Source organism: Orcinus orca, chromosome 13 (assembly GCF_937001465.1).
Source record: "Orcinus orca chromosome 13, mOrcOrc1.1, whole genome shotgun sequence".
Lineage (NCBI taxonomy): Eukaryota > Metazoa > Chordata > Mammalia > Artiodactyla > Delphinidae > Orcinus > Orcinus orca.
The window spans coordinates 34260245-34282891 of record NC_064571.1 but is presented as its reverse complement, the minus strand read 5'-3'; the positions used below and the strand labels follow the sequence as shown (position 1 = coordinate 34282891).

At 41.2% G+C, this 22647-nt stretch overlaps 1 long non-coding RNA gene across 2 annotated transcripts in view; it reads right to left on the bottom strand.

Moving 5' to 3' along the window:
• LOC117195579 (uncharacterized) overlaps window positions 1–22647 on the bottom strand; it is a 60760-nt gene extending 38113 nt beyond the window's left edge. Inside the window, exons 1-3 of one of the 2 annotated variants that reach the window (XR_004475313.2) lie at window positions 16766–22647; window positions 12427–12542; window positions 9377–9560 (exon numbers count right to left, since the gene is read on the bottom strand). This is a non-coding gene — a long non-coding RNA (uncharacterized LOC117195579). The remainder of the gene's footprint in view (window positions 1–9376; window positions 9561–12426; window positions 12543–16765) is intronic. The other variant, XR_004475315.2, reaches the window with a different exon arrangement.

The following is a 22647-nucleotide window of genomic DNA, read 5'->3' as shown; positions in this document are numbered from 1 at the left end:
TTATTTCACTGAAAACGAAACCAAGAAAAAGAGAGTCTGTGTGAATGGCCCCAGTCCCAGGGCTAGGGAACGGCAAGCAGAATTTGAACCCAGGTCTCCTGCCCAGTTCAGTGTCATTTTCATCAAACCCTTTAGGCGCCCACTGGCCAGTTTTCTGAGAGAGGGAAACGGTGGGAACCCAGAAGCCTGCTCGGAGCACTGGTGGCAGCACCCCAGCGGCAGTTATGGAAGGCCTGTGTTCACACCCCTGCTGGGTGTTTTAACAACAGTCAAAGTGTATAGAAGCTCCCTGCCCTCTAGAAGCTTGTCACTGAATATGGACAAAGGCCAAATGCTTGAGAATCATAAGAAAATACCCGGAAAACATCAGGAAGTTGAGGTTACCAAGAAGTGTGGGATACATTTAGAGATGGGAGGAGCCTTAGCAGACATGCTACCTGGCGATTTTCAGTGTATTTTTTAAGCAACAGAATCTTTGGTTTGAATGAGTCCAATGCCAAAATGCAGAGTCTAGAACAGGTAAAAGCGGGTATGTTCAAATGAACTGGGGTGGGACGGTCCCATCTCCCTTGCCCTCTCCACCCCACGGATCCAGTCTGATGCCCCACTCATTCATAGAGGAGAACACTAAGGGTCACCCTCCCTTGCCTTTGCAGTCCCACCACCAATGTCCTGATCCCCTCTCACCTGTCTTGGCTAACAGCCTTTGTGCCCTCTTCCTCCCATCCCTATCCACACCTCCCTCTCCTCCCCTGAGCCCGACCCACAGATCATTGTGTGCAGGGGCCTTCCCACTCTGCACCTCCCACTGTCACACAAACCCTGTCCCGGCAGCCTTCTGGTCAACCTTCAAGGACCACCAGAAATGCCTCCTCCTCCAGGCAGCCTCCTGGGATCTTTCCAGTCAAAAGTGCCCCTGCCCTGCCCTCCAGGCTCCTGCTTCACACACCCCCAAACCCCCGCCAACTTCCTCACCCCCAGGGATATTTGTGAACATCTTGCTTTCCCGCGCTGGGCAGTTTAATTGACTTTGTTCCCTCCCCCCAACACACACACACCTTGGGGAGCACTTTGCCCACAGTGGATGCCCAACAAAAGGCTCTTGAAGTGATTGCCCAGAATTACACCACAACCTTGGTGGCATCAACCAGAGAGGGGACCCATGGACAGGATGGAATATCTGGGTGGGTGTTTGGAAAGACTTTGTACAGAAAGAGCACACACTCCCTTTGCAGATTTGTCATTATCTGTAGGAAAAACCATGACACAAATCTGTTTAAACTATGCAGGCACAGAGCCTTGGGACAGTTTGGGGAAGCCACAACCAAGGGGTGTGTATACAAATTGACAGGAGGTGTTTGTCAGGAGGGAAGGAAGTGTAACTGAGGAAGAAACTTCAGAAGTTCAACTTCACTGAGGATGAATCATCACGCTCAGTATTTTTCCTTAGACGGGGAATTTTCTTCTCGGAGGATGGGCTGTACAGAGTAAATCCTCAGGAGAATGGCCCCTAGAAAGTCCTGTGCCATCTCGGAGTCCCCAGCCTGTCACAGTTAAAAAGGGGCTGCACCCAATTATCACAAGAACCCTAGGGCCAGGTGGCTGAGGTTCTAGACCCGTAAACACAAACGGGGCTGGAAGAGAGAAATAAACCCCTCACTGCTAAGCACCCCTGAGACATACCTGCCCCTTTCAGGGCAGACGTCTGGGCCTTTCTGCCTGGCTCAGCTCTTCAAAATCTACCCAGCAATGTGAAAAATGCAGATCTGCTGGCATCCTCTGCAAGGAGTAGGCACATGGGTGGGAGGATTACACTACTGCATACTTTCCAAGGGCTCAGTCACTGGCTTTGTGGTCAGGAACTCAGCCCAGGAACGAAGAAAAGATGCCCCAGGGGTGGTCTCAGGCCAGGGTCCGCCTATTCTCCGAGCCCTCCCCTGACACATCACTTCTCAGCCCATCACAGCCTGCTTTCAGGGATCCCAACAGCCACGTATACACCCTGAAAGCCATGGTTTCCCAAAGGGTATTCACATATGTTGAAAAAGTGAAAAGGATGTTTTGCCCAAACGAGTTTGAAAAATCCCAAGTTCAAAGACATTTATTTTCTCGAGGACTTCTCAGAGCATTTAAAAGCTAATGAGCACTGGGAAATCCCAACACTGTCATAGAATACATTGCATTTTCCCAACAGGACTTAATCCCCCTTTCCCCACACGGCATCTCCTAGAACCAGCAGAATTTAATTCAATTTGTTCCCTTTCTACCTCAGCAGGTTCTCCAAGAGTGGCCCATGGACACACTTTCAAAGACCCACATCTTCTTTATCCATTCATCTATTGATGGACATTTAGGTTGTTTCCATGTCTCGGCTATTGTGAATAGTGCTGTTATGAACATAGAGGTGCATGTATCTTTTTGAGTTAGAGTTTTGTCCAGATATACTCCCAGGAGCGGGATTTCTGGATCATATGATAGCTCTATTTTTAGATTTTTGAAGAACCTCCATAATGTTTTCCATAGTGGCTGCACCAACTTACATTCCCACCAAAGAACATGTGTGTGTGTGTGTGTGTGTGTGTGTGTGTGTGTGTGTGTGTGTGTGTATAAAACTGAATCACTTCGCTGTACAGCGGAAATTAACACAACATTGTAAATCAACTATACTTCAATAAAAAAAAGATCCACAAGGTCAAATCTATGTTCATAATAATAGTAAGATGTTATTTGTCTTCTTCACTATTTGGACATTCACACGGATGATCCAAAAGCAATGAGGGGGAGGGTAAAACCGCTGGTGCCTTAGCATATGTCAAGGCAGTGGCCTCATACTGTATGTCTTTCCCACCACGTACTCACAAGAAAGAAGAAACAGTTTTACTTTTAAAATGTCCTCTATGAAGCTGTAAGAAATATTAACTTTATTAATTGCAACCTTTGAATATATATATATATATTTTTTTTAATATAACATGCTGTGTGAATATATAAAAAATATACATAAAGCACTTCTGCTTATTGAATGGTTGTCTCTGGGAAATGCTCTTGTGCAATTGTTAGAGCTGAAAACTGAATTAGTCCTTTTTTAAATGGGACACCACTTTGACTGACAGACAAACTATGGTTATACAGATTTGAGTATTTGGCAGACATTTTCTTGAAAATGAATGAAATGAGCAGATCCCGACAAGCAAAACAACTGGCAGAGTTTGATGTCAATTATAAAATTTGAGCTTTCAAGCAAAAATTAGAATTTTGGAAAACTGTATGCACCATCATGCGTTTGACAGCTTAAAGACTCTTCTAATGAGCTCGATGGGGATATTAACAAATGTGATGTTTTGATATGACACAAAATGAAATATGTCAACATTTGGAAGATATGAATAACTCAGTGAACTAATATTTTCAAAATAATTAATGCATGATGTTACAAAAATCTTACATGGGTATAAGAACCATTCAAAGTACAATTTAGACCAGTGGATTTTAACATAACAGAGTATGAAATTTTCATTGCTATGGTTTCAGATTCTACATGCAGCCTTCTAGAAATTACCACTTGTCAAGATTTGTTGTAGTCAAAGGGAAACATCCATAAATATCTGAAATGACTACTAAGATACCCCTCCCTTTTCTAACTACATACCTTTACGGGGCTGGATTTTCTTCACCCACTTCAAACAAAGCAACATACCACAACAGATTAAATGCAAGCAGATGAGAACTGAGCTGTCCGTATTAAGCAAAACATCAAAGGAATTTGCAGAAATGGAAAACAACGCCACTCTGAGTCTCACTAAATATTTTTTGTTTTATTATATTTTGGAAAGTATGGACATTTTTCAATTAAAAAAAAGTTGTCTGTTTTCTTGTAATGGTTTTATTACTGACTTTTTAAATGAATTAATAAATAAATATTTAAACATTTCTCATTTTACTTTTTATATTAGCCATCAGTAAACTTCTCCTATAAAGGTACAGATAATAAATATTTTAGGCTTCACCAGCCAGTCTCTAGTACAACTAATCAACTCTACCATTAGAGCGTTAAAGAACCATAGACAATACATAAACAAATGCATTTGGCTGTGTTCCACCAAAACTTTATTTACAAACAACAGTCATGGGCTAGATTTGGCCCATGGGCCACAGTTTGCTGACCCCTGTCATGATAAATGTCAACAGATATAACCAACTGAAACAAAAGTTCTGTGGAGTCCTCAATAATTTAGAAGTATAAAGAGGTCCTGTGACCAAAAAGATTGAAAAATCACTGTTCTACCCGAAGTATGAACACATCATCATCTTCAAAAGGAATTTCAGGGCTTCCCTGGTGGCGTAGTGGTTGAGAGTCCACCTGCCGATGCAGGGGACACGGGTTCGTGCCCCGGTCCGGGAAGATCCCACATGCCGCGAAGCGGCTGGGCCCGTGAGCCATGGCTGCTGAGCCTGCGCGTCCGGAGCCTGTGCTCCGCAACGGGAGAGGCCACAGCAGTGAGAGGCCCACGTTCCGCAAAAAAAAAAAAAAGGAATTTCATACAAGAGAAAGCCTGGGGGAGACAGGCCAAGGTGGGAGCCCTTCATCCAAGGGGCAAAAATCAGCCTGCTTATTTTTCCCTGGGGGGCAGATTCTGTAGGCAACACATGGTTTGGGGAGGTGAGGTTCTGAACACAAGAGCACTCCACTTTAATATTCCCAGTCGCTCCTGGAACCCACCTCATCTAGAAAAAAGACTCAGATTTTGGCCAGTATGGCCACCACCAGTGCCATGAGCCTGTCAACAAAATTCCCCTCTTTAGGAAGATGAAAGTCATGTGTGATGTCAAAGCACATCCGTAGGGTAACCTGCAACCATCCCCAGGGAAACAACAGGGGGTTCTCCTGCACTTCCCAGGTGCAAGAGAGGCCTGCATGGTGCTGAGGGTAGCAGGTCTGATCCTCCCACAAATAAGTCACTTCAAATCTAGACAGCACACAGAAGATTCCAGACTGCTCAGAGCATGCTCGTTACGCCTGCCAAAGGGCTGGCTCCTCAGCCCTGGCCTCCTATTGTATATTTTAGTGCAGGAACTGAGTCACACCTGCAAATTCTATGACAGATGATGTTTCATCAACTTTGAAGAGTGCCGGCTCATTTCCTGGGTCCCAAGCCAAAATGACATAATAGAGTCCTTTCCAAAGCCCACCAGAAGAAGTTGGTATAATGTCCAAAATAGTCCAAGGAATGAACACTTCTAAATGTCTTAATAAGTTCTGTGCCAATCAGCTCTAACAAGACAAAAGCCTGTCATGAGAGGCCCAAGGCAAACTCAGGACCGCCATCCCCCTATCGCCTGCTAGGTCTTCTTTCCTTGACTGTTTATTTGTTTTTTTCCTTCTAGCAATGCTTTGGGTGACAAGAAGAGTTTCCTGGTGTCTTTCACACACAGTCAGCTCTCCTGCCCACCAATCTTCTGGGTATTTTTATTTCACTCCCCGGATGATTTTATTGGATCAAAACATCAAGCTGTGAGGTTTTACAAACATGAAATGTCAGCACAAACATAGATACATCCAGAATAGCACCATTCCCTCTCTGCCAATAGCACCCCCGAAGCAACACACAGATGCACACACACACACACACACACACACACACACCATCTTTCCTCAGTCATAAAAGTTACCCAGTTGAGCCCTTATCCTCAGAATTCTGCTTCAGCCTCATTGAGTGACAATACACAGGGGTTCCAGTACTGAGCTCACCAAAGAAGTAAGGCAAACACAGACAACACATGCAAAGATATGGCAATCCACCTTCTAAGGGACAGGCCAGGCCTCAGTCTGCTTAGAGTGAATAAAAGCAGCCTCAAGACGAGAGAGCGTAGTCTTGAGAGGTAGAGAACTGCCTTCTCAGAGCAGAGAGTCTGCCAGTGGCACTTGAACAAGTCACCAGGAGAGAGTGGGTTCATGGGGGAAGGGCAAGAGAGGAGGAGGGAACAGAGGCCCGTGCAAGGGCCTTAGAGTGATTTTGAACAGAGCAGGTTAATATAGCTACTCCCCAAATTGGACAACTGTGTGAAGTCAAGAGGAAGAACACAGGAAAATTGAGGCCTGGATCACTGAGGAAGGGTCAAAGGCCAGGCATGGGTGATGGATGAGACAAGAGGGCCCTGTCACTAAGGTTTCAGCCAAAAGCAGGGATTTATACCCTCAGCCACCCAGGAGATGGGGACCTGCAGGTTGACAAGGACAGAATCACACAGGCCACAACCAAACCTACTCTGCTGCTCACTAGCTGGGTGAACCAGGACAGGTGACTCGGTCTTTTTGAACCTCTTTTTTCATTTGTAAAATGGGATGATAATAGTACTGTATTTGCTCCAGTTTTGGAGACTGGAAACCTGAGATCAGGGTGCTAGCAGAGGCGGGTTCTGGAGAGGTTGCTTTTCCTGGCTTGCAGATGTCCCCTCTCCACTGTGTCCTCACATGGTGGAGAGAGAGAGGGCTCTGGTCCCTTCCTCTTCTTATAAGGACACTAATCCCATCAGTGGGGGATCCACCCTCATGACCACCCTCATCTAAACCTAATCACCTCCTAAAGGCCCCACCTCCAAATACCATTACCTTGGAGGTTGGGGCTTCAAGATATGAATTTGAGGGGTGCAGACTTTCAGTCCATAGCAAGTACCCACCACAGAGAGATGTTGTGAGGGTTAAATGAAATTTATACACACAGGGCTGATTTAACACGGTGCCTGGCACATCATTGGAACTGTTTAAAGATGGCCATTGTTCTCATTTGTTTTAGGGAACGGGCAGAGGAAGCATTTCCACAGGCCAGCACCACTGTTCACCCAGCGCTGTGTTTGGCAGGCAGTTTGCAATGACATTTCCAACAAGGGATATCATTGCCTGTTACTGAGAATTAGGCAGGCCTTGCTCCCTGGTCCCAGAAGTCTCACTCCCCGTGTCTATGTCCTTGGTGCTACACAGAGGTCTGAGTTATGAGAGGGGTGATCGTCCTCAGGGCCTGGTGTCAGGGCCTCCATGGGCAACGAGATGAAGACAAGGACCCTCCCTGGGTGCAGGAATCCAAGCAGAAGCCTGATTGAAAGTCACATCCTCACTTTTCCTTTTCCCCTATAACATGGACCAATAATCTCAAACCTGAGTGTGCAAACCAGAATCACCCCCAAGAGCCTGTTACAAAACAGATTTCTGGGCCCCACCTCCAGAGTTTCTAATTCAACAGATCTGGGATAGGCCTGAGAATCTGCATTTCTCACTAGTTTCCAGGAGATGGTGCTGCAGCTGGTTTTGGAACTACACTTTGAGAATCACCACCGTCAACCATGAAACAGAGGGTGCAGTAGCATGTTTCCCATGACAATCCAATCATTTTAGAAAAGACTGACTTTCCTATGCCTTTCCTCAGGATTCCAAATTGAGGACAGAATCAGCCACTGCAGTTTTCAACACAGGAAAAAGTGGAGTCACTTTGAAAAGGAGAAGTGATATCTCATATTTGAGGTGAGTAAAGGTGCAGCTCAGATAAGTCTGGACTATGTTCCCAGGGTATATGAAAGGGATCGGTCAAGCCTTTGAGAACTAGAACTGAGGGAGGAGTCAGGAATTCTAAACTATCAACTAGATGACAACCTATCTCTTTTCCCTAACAATTTCCCTGGCATTGGACAGTCTTATCTTTTCACACCTAGCGTGAAAACAAAGTATGTCAAATACTTGTTCGATTCCCACCCTATGTCGCTCTAGGATGTGACTGGATTGACTCTTGCTGTGGAAAGAATTCTTGGCTTCCCGTCTGCATCTGGGATTGGGTTTCCCCTACACCAAACCAGAAGAGCAGCAGGTGGAAACATCAAATGCTCTTTATCTACCTGCATACTGAAAGCAGGAATTCCCAGGTCTTCATGAACTCCCTCTTACTGAAGAATTGCATCCACTGGGCATTCTGCAAAATTCAGTGGGAACTTCCCAAGTTACTTCAGGACACCAGCCAGCTGCCACCTTCTCTGAAGATGTTAACTTCTCTCAGACTAAGTATCACCACCCAAGAACCCTTACTGCCACACAAAAATTCTTCTAATATATACCTTTTATATGTATTTTATTGGGAGGAGGTAGCTCCAATGCAAGGGGATAACCACAAAGATTTTTTTCAGGTCATCCTCAATCTGTCCTTTCCTTCCCGTTGGGTGATCAGAAAGCCTTTAAGTACCCTAAACAAACTTGCCACATTAGACCCACATAAACTTGGATCTAACTCAGTGGTCCTCAGCTGGGGCCAACTCTGGCCCCCAGGGACTTTTGGCCATGTCTAAAAATATTTGGGGTTGTCATAACTCAGGTCAGGGATGCTCCTGACATCTAGTGGATAGAAACTAGGGACGCTGCTAAACGTCCTACAATGCACAAGACAGCTCCCGCAACAAAGTTATCCAGCTCTAAATGTCAGTGGTGCCAAGTTGGAGAAACCCAGATAAGTGACTGTCTAGAGGGAACAGGCAACCTGACTCAGTTCCTAAATAATGAACAGGATCTCTGGTTAAATTTCCAGCCTAATAGCACTCAAGAAAGTCCCTAGAACAGTGTAGTTTCTTCACATCCACATGAGAAGAGTGAGAATTTAAAGCCATGGTGTCATCCTTGGATGATGGGTACCTTAGGTTAGGTCCTCCCAGAAGGAACAAGTACAAGTGGTTCATTTGAGAAGTGATACCTGGAAACCTCAGTAGGGGAGTGGAGATGTAATACCAGCAAAGGAAGGAAGCCATTAGAAAGTGTGTTTTCAAGCAAGTTGCTACTGTGGGCAACTTCATCTTAATTCCAACAGGGAATGCCGGGAGAGACTGCAGAACATTCATTATTTTCAGTTATCCCAACCAAGAGGCAAGGAGGCTGAGATATTTACTCACGCATCCTGTCAGTCACTGGTCGAGGGATCCCAAGGGTTACTCATTCCCCAGCACTTCCAACCATCCCAAACACAGGTAGAGTGGGCCCTCAAGCAAAGTCCACAGGCAAGAACTTTCTGGTGTTGGTAGTGATACATGAAACTGACAAGTGTATGAAACTGTCAAGTCTGAGTGGTTGTGGATGGGGCCACCAACAGCATCTGCTACAATGAGATTGCTGAACGCATTCATTTTTTACATTGTATTTCTCTCATGTTGAATATTTACAATAAATTTATTACATTAGTAACAAGAATAAAACACATATTAACTAAAAATACCAGAGGGAAATGCAAAGAGCATTTAAAAGATGGGATAAAATGTAGCTCTTACAAGCAACTAAACTGTCCAATTCAAAACTAAGAACAAGGCAATTCAGAACCATATTGTACCCAACATGAAAGAGGTGACCCACCTTGTGGTGTTGGTAGCACGGTCATTTTAGATCTGTCATCTCATGTGCCACTAAGCTCCGAATCAGAGGGCCTTCTCAGTCATATTCCTAGTGCCTGCAGCAAGCTCCTGGAGGTGACAGAAGGAGGAAGCCAAGGCAGAGGTCCTGGTTTCCTAAACTTCACGCCTGGCTTTGGATCGCCTGTCTACAAAATTTGAAAATCCAGACTTATAAGAAGTACCTAAGTTTAAATTTAAAAAAAACTATCAGCGAAGTAACTCTAGCAGAAACAAGAATGTTATGGGGAAATTAACTGATTTCAGTCAACACTGGAATGTTAAAACCACCCAGTCCATTTAGTGAGAACTCACTTTCCAAAATCTGGTGTTTGTGGATTCATACACAACATAACTAAGAAGTCTAGACCTCATCAACCATCAAATACTTTGTTACGTTATTTTCACATTACTTTTTAATGCCAATAGTCTGAACCTCCACTCAAGTAATACATATAAAAGAAACTGAACTTGTTTCAACTGCATTAACATAAAGTGAATTAATTTAAATTATAATACTCCTCAGAAAAATGCAATATCAGTCTAGGATTAATTTTAGCATCTTTCCTACCAGAAGAAGGTGCTCAATTATTCTAAACTTAAGAATAATTTAAAGTAAATTTAAAGAAACTTTTCATATTTCAAGAGTATCTCAGAAAATAATAATTATTTATTGATGTATATATTTGTTTTTCGCTACTTAGCTCCAATTTAAAAAGTTAATCATGAACATTTGGGAAGGAGAAAGGGCAGAGATTTTTGTTATTCCAGATAAGGATGATAGCATTGAAACCCAAAACAATAAACACACACAAACATTTGTCTTTTTAAATTAATAAACATATTTCAGACAGTTTCATTCAGCACAGAAAAAATCATTTTAACGAGAAACACACATCCTTTTGAAATATTAACTATTCAAAAATTAATGTAAATTTAAAAAGGGGATTCTTTAAAAATAGAAAATGAACAGATTATTCCTACAGTATCAATATGAGAACTTAAAATATTGGATATGTCATTGTAGAGGAAAAGGCCAGTCCAACAAAAATACACCTCATAGGACAGCTCTTTGGAAGGGCATTCTTCCTGCTTGTGCTTATTCTCTACATGAGGTATGTAGATCACCCCATCTAAGAAGCTGTGGATAAACATTACCTGGAAGAGTCCTTTGAGCTAAAACTTAAGGCAAAATAACTTGCTGAGAGTGGCTAATTCACATTCTACAATGAGAATGATCAACATTTTCCTATGGCTGACCTGTGGCGAAATGTACACAGTGAACACGGAGTTCTGACATCCCCTTCCTCCACCCTGTCGTCAAGACCACACATCTTCAGCTTGACCCTTTCTGGACCTTTCATCTCCCTACATGTGTCTCATGATCATGAAACTTTCGTCTTACGTCATCATGCACTGAAATTTCAATTTTTATTGTTCAGGGTATCTTACAAATGGATGATCATTTCAAAAATTCTTTTGACTTTTCACTCAAGCTGGTGCAGTGATTCACCACTCTGCTTCATAAAGAAAGCAATGATAAAGTATAAAGACAAAAAGACAAAAATCCAAACTTGGGCTCAAACACCAGATAAAAATCTCTGTAGGTCAGAAAAGGATATAAATGCTAAGCAGTGAATGGGGCTGTAGCTGCAGACTCACTGGGGTTGTGTCAAAAGTATGCAGCAGACAACTTAAAAAGGCTCCCACTGACCACAGATGATAAATGAAACCTTGAAAAGAATGATATCTACAAAAAATTGAAACACAGTGAAAGTGGGAAATCCAGAGTTGATTAATAATACTTTTTAAAAAAATTAGTCGCCTTTTAAGAGTGCCAGAGACTCAAATCATTATTCTGAAGACTGGCAAACAAAGGAAAAGAATCAAGTATTTATTCCCCCTTTCCTATATGAACTATACCTCTGGGCAACAATGGATGGAAAGGGAAAATTCTTCTTTAGGAGAAGAATTCCACCTAAATAAATAAGAAATGATGGAATTGGAATATCACCATTTTGCAACCCCTAATGAAATAATGGACATGGGCAGATACCACCAATGGCTGCTAAAACCAGTAGGTGAAAAGCTATCAGTCTTAATGTCATGAAAAACAGAAACAGATGTTATGTGCCTTCTCTTAAGTGCCATGGGAAGTATACACCACCACCTCCGAAGTATTCTTGGAAAAAGAAAAAAAAAAAAGCCAGAACTCATCAAGCCTCATCTATAGGTCTATTATCATTTTATGGGTAATGGAGGAGGTGGAGGTACATATTGAACCATATCACGGAGGAAAAGAGAAACTACGTTAACCTTCTTAATAAATAATTGTAAGAAAACAAGAGGTGAGAGTTGGAAACGTTCTACATATTTGATTATTTATTTTAAGTAGTGTCATTTTTTTAGATGTGATAACTGCATTGTACTAATGCTTTAAAAAGATTCACACTGAAGTATTTACTGATAAAATGATATAATGTCTAATTTTACTCCAGAATAATCCATTGCAGGAGGGAGGAGGGAGATTCGAGGAAATGCAACTGACCATGTGATGAGAATCATGGAAGTTACACCACTAGTTAATATTACAGAAAGAGAGAGAGGTGGAGGGAGGGAAGGGGTGAGGGTACTAGGGCACTGAGTGGAATTTCATTGAATCTGTACACCTTTAGTAGCCAAGGTGTGGCTCAAAGACCAGCAGCATCAATGTCACCTGCCAGCTTGCTAAAAATGGGGAATCTCAGGCCATGCACAAGATCTCCTGAATCAGAAACCACATGAACAAGATCCCTTCGTAAAATTTGTGTACACCGTAAAGTTTGAGAAGTACTTTTGCAGATCACTTGGAAGAAAATGATTATCCTCCAATCCATGCTATACTACTCCATTTATTTAGGTCTACCCTAATGGCTCTCAATAATTTCTTATAGTTTTCTGTAGAGTCTGTATTAGTCAGACTGGGCTGCCATAACAAAATACCACAAGCTGGGTGGCTTAACAACAGAAATTTACTTTCTCGCAGTTCTGGAGGCTCAAAGTCCAAGATTAAGGTGTCAGCTGATTCAGTTCCAGGTGAGGGTCACTTCCTGGGTTGCAGATGGCCACTTTGTCTTCACATGGTCTTTCCTCTGAGAATGAGCAGAGAGCAAGAGAGCCCTCTTGAGTCTCTTCGTATAAGGACACTAATCCTACCAGATCAGGGCCCCACTCTTGACTTCATTTAACCTTAGTTACTTCCTTAGAGGCCCCATCTCCAAATACAGCCACACTGGGGGTTAAGGTTTCCACATATGAATTTTGGGGGTACACAAACATTCAATCCATTAACAGAGGCCTTGGGCCAAGCTTTTTGCATTTATTCCTGGATAATTAGTATTCTTAACTGATTTATGAATTATAATAATTTAGTTGTAGATTCTTCTAAATTTTCTATGTACATAATCCTATCTTCAAATAAAGGCTGTTTTTGTTTGTTTGTTTGTTTTGCGTTACACGGGCCTCTCACTGTTGTGGCCTCTCCCATTGAGGAGCACAGGCTCCAGACGCGCGGCCACAGCTCACAGGCCCAGCAGCTCCGCAGCACGTGGGATCCTCCCGGACCGGGGCATGAACCCGTGTCCCCTGCATCGGCAGGCAGACTCTCAACCACTGCGCCAGGGAAGCCCCAGGCTGTTCTCTTTTTAAGGCTTTTACAAAGTTGTTATTATTCCCCACCTGTCTCTAGATCAATGCTTCTCAACCTTGGATAGTCATTACATATCTTGAGGAGCTTCAGACAATACCAATGCCTGGACACCATGCCCAGAAAGTCTGATTCGTTCTTCCTAAACGTGAGGATTTTTTTTTTAAACTCCAAAAGTGATGTGGAGCCAGAACTCAGAGCCACTGGTCTAGACACTGCTCTGGAGTCAAGAGGAACAATTCCCACTCATAACAAACACACGGGAATCTATTTCTTGTGGTGTGGTCTTCTCTCTCCAAATAAATTAGAGAAGGGTTGACACTTTCTCATATAATATAATACCTTTTCCTTTGCTAGAAATTGTTCACTGCCTGACTCCTTCAAGGGTCAGCCCATGATTTCAAACAATGTAGCAAAACCTTAGCTATCCAAACAGAGTACATAAGACTCTAGGCAAAGATCCATACATGTGGAGGTCTGAGAACACTAACTTCCCAATAGGACCTCTTCAAATATTAATTTAGAAACCTTATTTGGAACAAAGAAAATAAAGGACAAACTAGAAAAGAAACTTTCCATTAAATTTGTCCAGTTTTGAGGTAAGTCATCTTAATTTTAGTACTATCAACATAACATTTTAAGTAGCATTTTCTTACAAAGCCCCTACTCCCTTTTATTTGCATTTGTATAGTTGATGGTGAAAAATGGGCATGGTTGTACCCACCTTATAGCTGAAGAAACATAGGCATAATTTCAGTGACTTATTTCAAAGTCAGCAATCATTGACAGAATCAAGAAAATCAAAGCTGGGCTTCCCTGGTGGCACAGTGGTTAAGAATCCACCTGCCAATGCAGGGGACATGGGTTCGAACCCTAGTCCGGGAAGATCCCACATGCCGCGGAGCAACTAAGGCCATGCGCCACAACTACTGAGCCTGCACTCTAGAGCCCGCAAGCCACAACTACTGAGCCCACACACAACTACTGAAGCTCACGTGCCTAGAGCCCGTGCTCTGCAACGAGAAGCCACCACAATGAGAAGCCTGCACACTGCAACGAAGAGTAGTCCCCACTCGCCACAACTAGAGAAAGCCCACGCACAGCAATGAAGACACAACGCAGCCAAAAATAAATTAATTAAATAAATTTAAAAAAAAAAGAAAATCAAAGCTGCGTTGTAATGTTCCTTCTGTTCTACAATTTATACTAAAAAATACTCTATTAAGATATTTTCCTCAAGATATATTTTAAGAAGCAGTATTTAAGCCTGGATCTTCAAATTCCATTAAATTTAAAATAGCCACAGGACTTCCCTGGTGGCACAATGGTTAAGAATCCGCCTGTCAATGCAGGGAACGTGGGTTCGAGCCCTGGTCCTGGAAGATCCCACATGCCGTGGAGCAACTAAGCCCGTGTGCCACAACTACTGAGCCTGAGAGCCACAACTACTGAAGCCTGTGCGCCTGGAGCCCATGCTCCCCAACAAGAGAAGCCACTGCAATGAGAAGCCCGTGCACCACAATGAAGAGTAGCCCCCGCTCACCACAACTAGAGAAAGCCCACTCACAGCAACGAAGACCCAATGCAGCCAAAAATAATTAATTAAAAAATAAAATAAAATAGCCACAAAAATAAGTCGAGCAAAATAAATCCTGAAATTTGAAAGCTAGTCTCTATGGTCTGTAAAGACAGCTACAAATTATATTTAGTTTCAGCCTTTAGTTTTACCATCGCTTACTTTCAAAACGAACTTTGTTTCATTTATTTATAATTTCCCTTTATCTTGATAGCAAATACAAATAAATCAAAACCACATGGCCAAATGATAGACACAGGGGAGATGTATAGGTGACTATTACTGAAGAAGTGTGTAGAACTTTCTTTTTTTAAATTATTTTTATTTATTTATTTATTTATTTATTTATTTATTTTTGGCTGCGTTGGGTCTTCGTTGCTGCGCACGGGTTTTCTCTAGTTGCAGCGAGCGGGGGCTACTCTTTGTTGCGGTGCGCGGGCTTCTTATTGCGGTGGATTCTCCTGTTGCAGAGCACGGGCTCTAGGCACGCGGGCTTCAGTAGTTGTGGCTCACAGGCTCTAGAGCACAGGCTCAGTAGTTGTGGCACACAGGCTTAGTTGCTCCACAGCATGTGGGATCTTCCTGGACCAGGGACCGAACCAGCGTCCCCTGCATTGGCAGGTGGGCTCTTATCCACTGCATCACCAGGGCAGCCCCAGAACTTTCTTTCCTAGAAATTTTCCAAGAGGATTTACAACCCTCGGCCCCCAGATACTCCGGACTAATAGCAACTGAGACTCTTTCAGTGTAGTGACTCTATGTAGTTTCTAAAGATACTAAATACATCTCACATAAATCTGTCTTGCATTGAGACAATACACATGCTTCACTTCTGCCCCTTCACCCCCCTCCAAAAAAAAAAAAAATTGCTCCAAAAGGAGGGAATGGTGAAAATAAGAATTATTTCTCTCTCCTTGTTCTTGGTTTACAGCAGACACTGATGGCCACAGTCCAAACCCAGGAAGGTTATCAGATATAGTTTCAGGTTGGGGTTTCAGGTCTCAGTACCCATAAATACTGCTGGAACTTCTTGAGTACTGTTAAAGGAAATTAGACATTGAGACTCTGGTGGCCATATACTTCATTATTGGGGGAAAACTATCCCACTTTCCAAAAGTTCATTTCCACTTAGAGTTAAGTAACATAAGGTCAACCTGATCCATATCATACGTACATCAAAAGGCAATGATAATGTGCCAGTAAGAAATAAAATCAAGAAGGGTTCAGGTTCCAGGCACAACTGGAAGGTCCCAAACTCAACAGGGGAAGAAACACATGCTCTGTTCTTCCATGATCCTCTGACAACAAGCCCCAGGATGATACCCTGGCTTCACTCAATACTCAGTTTTCTGGACAAATGCAACCTTTCCATTCTGCACTTAATATTTTATGTAACTCACTGAAGCTTTCAGATAGACTAAATATATTTTGTCTAAAAATTAAAAGATTCTTTTAAAGTAGTACGTTGACAAATGTTTGGGAGACAGGGACAGCTGTATTTTCACCTAAGCAGATTTCACATATCTGTACAAAATCATAAAATAAAATAAAAAACAAGTGTTTGTTACTTTGTCACTGCCTCAATTCCATTTCACATTTTCAGTTGGAGCTATATATCATTTGTAAGGTATGCTCAGTTCGGAACTAAAGCCATTGTAACTTTATAGAAATGGGATGAAATCTTCAAAGACACTCATTACCTTAAATCTGCTTGGTAAGCAATTTTTTAAAAGAAAAAGGAAAACAAATTCTTGTATATGAATGAGATCTCCAAACTCAATGGTTTTTCTCCAAGAATGATCTTTAAAACAGGGTATCAAGAAAATGACCCCTTTCCACGGTTCCTTGACATTCAAAATCTCTGTTCACAAGTTTCCTGCTAAACAAGTTTTTCTTAATATCTAGTTTGGCTCTTATTTTTCACTTTTAAAAACAGGAAAGTAATGGCATGGGAATTTTGAAAGATATTTTGTGACTAAAAGAAACTGGAATAGAACTTTACAATATGGCTTTGGTAACAATAAAGCATACATTTAATCTTTTATGTTACTACCATAACATACATCCAGTGATGAGATGTGTTGGCGTCTCACCTGCTTTAGTTACATATCAAGTTTTAATCACTTTATTTTCTCATCACCCACGAAATCCAAATAGCTTTCTCTTCATTTTTGCGAATGCAAAAGCAAAACGAACTCTTCTATGTTCTTTTGCTGCCACCCAGTGGCTCTGATCAGCAAGTGCCAGGATGACAAATCTAACTGAAGAGACAGAAACACACCTTCAAGAAAACCCAAAGCATGAAAATCCAAATTATGAAAAGGGATAAATGTCGAAGCAGGCAGTTACATGAAAAAGGGTTCCTTTATGTTGCATAAAGATTGAGGGAAAACCTCCCCTAGATTGTAATTTAAAGCAAAAATGGGAGCACGGCACTTCACTCTTCCTAGACTCAGGCTGGTTGGGCGTCAGCGCGTAGTAGGCGTTTAAACACCTGTTTAGCCTAATCCATTTCATTAAAATGCTTATTATAATCAAGCGGAAAAATAAAAAACAACGAAAAAGCTGTATTTGCATTTGAATATAAATGGATAATAGGCTCAAATAAAGTATTTTAAACGTTAGTCAACTATCTTTCAGTGAGAGGACTTCCTTCTCTCCTTTTCTTTGGCCTCCCCGCGCGCCATGAGGGATCTTAGTTCCCCGACAAGGGATCTAACCGGCGCCCCCTGCAGTGGAAGCGCGGAGCCTTAACCACTGGACCGCCAGGGATGCCCCGAATACTTTTAAGACGGTCTGAGCAGGAGAACAAATTGTCAAAACCGGTCAAAAATTCAGGATGATTTTCCCGTCGCGGACACAAGCGATAGAGCACGGGGTCAGAGATATGATATTGCTCCAAATCATGCTCCAAAGTTGGTGTGCAAATTTAACACCGAGACTACATAAACCAAAACTGAAACCAGCTTTCCAGTGTTTGAAAATTCAGTGTAGGTTTAGCCAATCAGCAAACAGCATCCATGACCCGGGTCCTCTCCTCCTGCGAAGCCCCTCTGTGTGCAGTTTCTGGGCGGGTTATAAAGTTCAGGGCAGAGACAGTGAGAGAGGTGCAGTCTCCAGAGTGGACTCACATCCTAGCCTCAGTAATTATGTGCTCTTGGACATAAACACCCACTTCAATTGGCTTGTATAGATCACAGATGAGATAACACAGGTCTGCCCCAACCATGGCCAGGACCTGGTGTTAGCTTCCACAAATGCTCACACATGGACCAGGCACGACCTTAATATACATATGCACAGAAAAATTATTATTCAGAGAGGAAGGGATGATTGGAGAATTTTATTTATTTGTAAATCATTTTTTAAATTTATAACCTATGCTTTAACTACAGGTACTAGTACAAAAACAGTAAACAATAAGCCTGGAATCCAGCAGTGAAAATGGCAATCCAGTAGGAACTTTAAGATATCACTTATTCCACTTTATCTTGATAAATGGCAAAAATATTTAAAACAATTGGAAAGGACAAAGCCCTAGTAAATTCAGTTGTGCTTCCCAACTCACATATTAACAAGCATTTCTTATTTCTCTCTAACAAAAAATATGTATTTGGGGAAGAGGATTCCTATGCTTTGCCTCATAGAAATTTGAATATATTGAAAATACCTTCCAATGAGTCAGGAAATTCAAAAACTTTTAGGACACATTTTAAAGGAAAGCCCAAGTCTTATTCAGAATGAAATGTTCTAGTTGCCAGCTTCTCAGGATGCAGCCCCTAGCTCCATTTCTATTTTATCATCAAGAAATGTAAGATTTTCTACCTCTCCTTTGATCACTTAAATAATTTTTTTGCTTTGAACCCCTACAAAAACATATAGCAGAAACCACAAATAAAAGCTTTAAAAATAAATTCCACCACCACCAAATGCTGGCAAGACGTGGAAAAACAGGACCCTTATTCATTGCTGGTGAGGATACAAAATGGTACAGCCACTTTGGAAAAGCTTGGCAGTTTCTTACAAAACTGAACATACTTTTACCATATGATCCTGCAATCACACACCTTGGTATTTACCTACAGGCATTGAAAACGTATGTTCACACAAAAACAGGCACGTGGATGGTTACAGCAATTTTATTCGTCACTGCCAAAACTTGGAAGCAACCAAGATGCCCTTCAGTAGGTGACTGGATAAATACACTGTGGGACATCTAGGCAACAGAATATCATTCAGCACTAAAAAGAAATGAGCTATCAATCCATGAAAAGACATGGAGGAATTTAAATGCAAATTACTAAGTGAAGGAAGCCAATCTGAAAAGACTACATACATGATTCCAATTGTATGACATTCCGGAAAAAGCAAAACTATTAAGACAGTAAAAAGATCAGGGGTTGTGAGGAGGAGGGGATGAACGGGTGGAACACAGAGGATTTTCAGGGCAGTGAAACTACTCTGTACAAGACTATCATGAGGGATACATGTCATTATATATTTGTCCAAACCCAAAGAATGTACAACACCCCGAAGGAACTCCAATGTAAAGCATGGACCCTGGACGATAATGATGTATTTATGTAGGTTCATCCGGGTATGTAACAAATGTACAACTCCGGTGGTGGATGTCTGGTGGTGGAGGCAAGAGGGGGTATGTGGGACCTCTCTGTGTTTTCCGCTGTGAACCTAAAACTACTCTAAACATAAAAGTTTATTAATTAATCTATTAAAAATTACATATAAGAGGGAAGGGGAGTACAGGCAACAAGGACATCTCATACAATTATAGCTTAAAATGATTAATTCAAATATTTCTGTAAATTTCAAGGCAACACATAAGAACTAAGCTTAACAAGTCAGAGTCTAAGAAGATATGTATTAAGTTGTACCTGGTACCTCCCTTAAAGGATTAAAACACACATTGACACTATTCCCAACAGCTGCTTTTAACATTTCTTTTCAATGTTATATATTTAAATTATTGTAAGTTACTTTAAATGCCTAGCTAAGTAAGAGAATGAAATTTAATTACAGATATTTCCAATGTTATGTATCTAGGTATAATATAGCTAAGTATATGTAATGTAGCTCAAATAACAACTTATGCTAAAATAAAAATTTAAGTAGTCAATAATTAAGGAAACACTATTAGGTTGGTCTTTATTACTGTCTTCTACAAATTTAAAAAGTGATAGATAAAATCTAGCAATTGTAATTCCTTAAGGCTTAGTTTAAATTGTTTAGAAGAAATCCTAAAAAAGATTTTATATTTTGCTACACTTCTGACGTATATAACTTCTGATACTGAACAATTAATTTCCACTACAATACAGTTAGATTGCAGTGAGAAAACAGATCCTGAAAAAAATATAAGCATGTTTCCTATGAACTAACCTCGCTTTATGAAAATTAGGTGCAGTAAGATCCCTCTTCCGATTCGGCATTATTAAGACAATCAAGCAAAGATCCCACTATAACTTACACATAACCCTATTTTTGTGGTATCTCACCTTACCTTAAACAACATTTACAAGTTTCAAAAGAGTATAGAAAGCAGGTTAGAAAAAGAGCCACTTTCAACTAAGAATTCTCATTTTTCTGGCTATATCTGAATGTAATTTGTCTAACATTAAAATTAAAAATAAACTGGGCCCGCATGTAGGAAACTATTAAATGCCTACATTTTTATATACACATGGTGTTTTTTTTAAGACAATGAAATATCTGCCATTACACGTAAGCATTCTCACATTATTTCCTTGTCACGGAAGGATTTTACTTCTTGCCTAACATCTCACAAATAACTAGCATTCACTAGGTTATCCGATTCTCGTGCTGCTTCTTTGAGCAAATGTTGATCAGTACAACTATTTTTTCTCATTTCTTTTTACCGAAGAAACCATGCACACAACACAACAGAAAACAAAAAACCTTTGCTTCCACTTTACTTCTGCTCATGTGAGGGATTATCACTTTTAAATAACTGGTCTTTAATTCTGGTGATTACCTTCATAACACACACCTACACTGCTATTTCGTTGGCCCTCGTCTATTGACTCCCCAGCCTAAAAATGAGGATTTAATTTATACCACTCCCCGCACCTTACTCCCTTACTCCTTCCAGTTTTTGACAGAAGAATGAAATCACTTTGTACACCAGAAATGCAATCACTTTGACTGAATCACGTTGCTGTACACCAGAAACTAACACAACATTGTAAATCAATGATACTTCAATTTAAAAAAAGAAAGAAAAAATATAGCTATTACCTTTACAACTTACTTAAAATCACATTCACCCAACAGTGTCGTGCAGCATCCAGGTTTCCTGCCATGAGCATGCCCTCTTCCCTCCTCCCCATTTCTACCTCACTTCTGTCTACATACCTTCACTTTTACATTATCAAAGTTGATTTCCTTCACATTCTTGTCTTCTGTTTAATCTACTGGTTGATTGTAAAAGCTGAAAACCAGTAAGCAACATTTACAATTTCTTTTAATTAAACTGGTCCCTAATCATTAAGATTAAAAAGCCACTTCTGAGTTCTCTAATACCTAACTTTAAAGGGAAAAAAAAACTGAATGGTACACTAGAGTTAAGAATTTGGGGGGGGGAAAGTTTTAGGGCTTTAAAAAAAAATCTCTATACAGATGAATTCAATAAGCAATTTTTTAAGTGATTTGTGCTCTTGGATGAGCACAAATTACATACAATTTGTGTAAGATGTATGTATTTATTTTCATTATTTGAACCTGACTGCTGTGTTATATTAGGAAGAGACCACATGGCACATGATAATAGGCTTAGTGAAAATCTCTCCCCCATGGAAACCTGACAGGGTTTTCTTTCCTTCAGGGAAATGAGTTTCTTCAAACCAAGGTAAAGTTTAAAAGATGGTACACTCAATCAAAACTAACAAAGCCTGCTAGAGAGGTCTGAACACTTTGGCTTCAGAAAGAGTATAACAGACCCTTGACATTTCAAGGTCTAAATTTTGAGATCTTTGCTCCAATTCAAAAATAGTCCTAGATTAAGTCTACATAGGTTCCTGGTTTTCTTCAACATTACATTTTCATCTTGTGTCATGAAGTTTCTTTGCACATACTTTCACTCCAAGTTATAAATCTTTTTAATTCCTTCCATCTAAACGGCCATTGTATTAGTTTGCTAGGGCTGCCATAACAAAGTACCACAAACTGAGTGGCTTACAAGACAGAAATGTATTTGCCTCACAGTTGGGGAGGCCAGAAGTCCAACATTGTAGTGTTGGCAGGGTTGGTTCCCTCTGAGGGCTGTGAGAGAATCTGTTCCATGCCCCTCATTTAGCGTCTGGTGCTTTGCAGGCAACCTTTGGTATCCCTTGGCTTATAAAAGCAACGCCCTGATCTCTGCCTTCATCTTCATATGGTGTTTTCCCTGGGTGCAAGACTATGTCCAAATTTCCCCTTTTTATAAGGACACGATATTGGATTAGGGCTCACCCTGTGGTCTCCTCTTCACTAACTACAACCACAACAACCCTATTTCTAAATAGGGTAATATTATGAGGTATTAAGAGTCAGGACTTCAGGCTTCCCTGGTGGCGCAGTGGTTGAGAATCTGCCTGTTAATGCAGGGAACACGGGTTCGAGCCCTGGTCTGGGAGAATCCCACATGCCGCGGAGCAACTAGGCCCATGAGGTTTTTTTTGCCACACCGCACAGCTTGGGGGATCTCAGTTCCCTGACCAGAGACTGAACCCAGGTCATGGCAGTGAAAGCTTGGAATCCTAACCACTAGGCCACCAGGGAACTCACTCTATCCATTTTACCTGTTGATGGGCACTTATGTTGTTTCCATACCTTGACGATTGTAAATAATGAACATTGGAAAACTAAAAATGGAACTACTATATGATCCAGCAATTCCACTCCTGGGTATATATCCGAAAAAAACAAAAACACTAAAAAAGAAACTAGCACCCCAAATGTT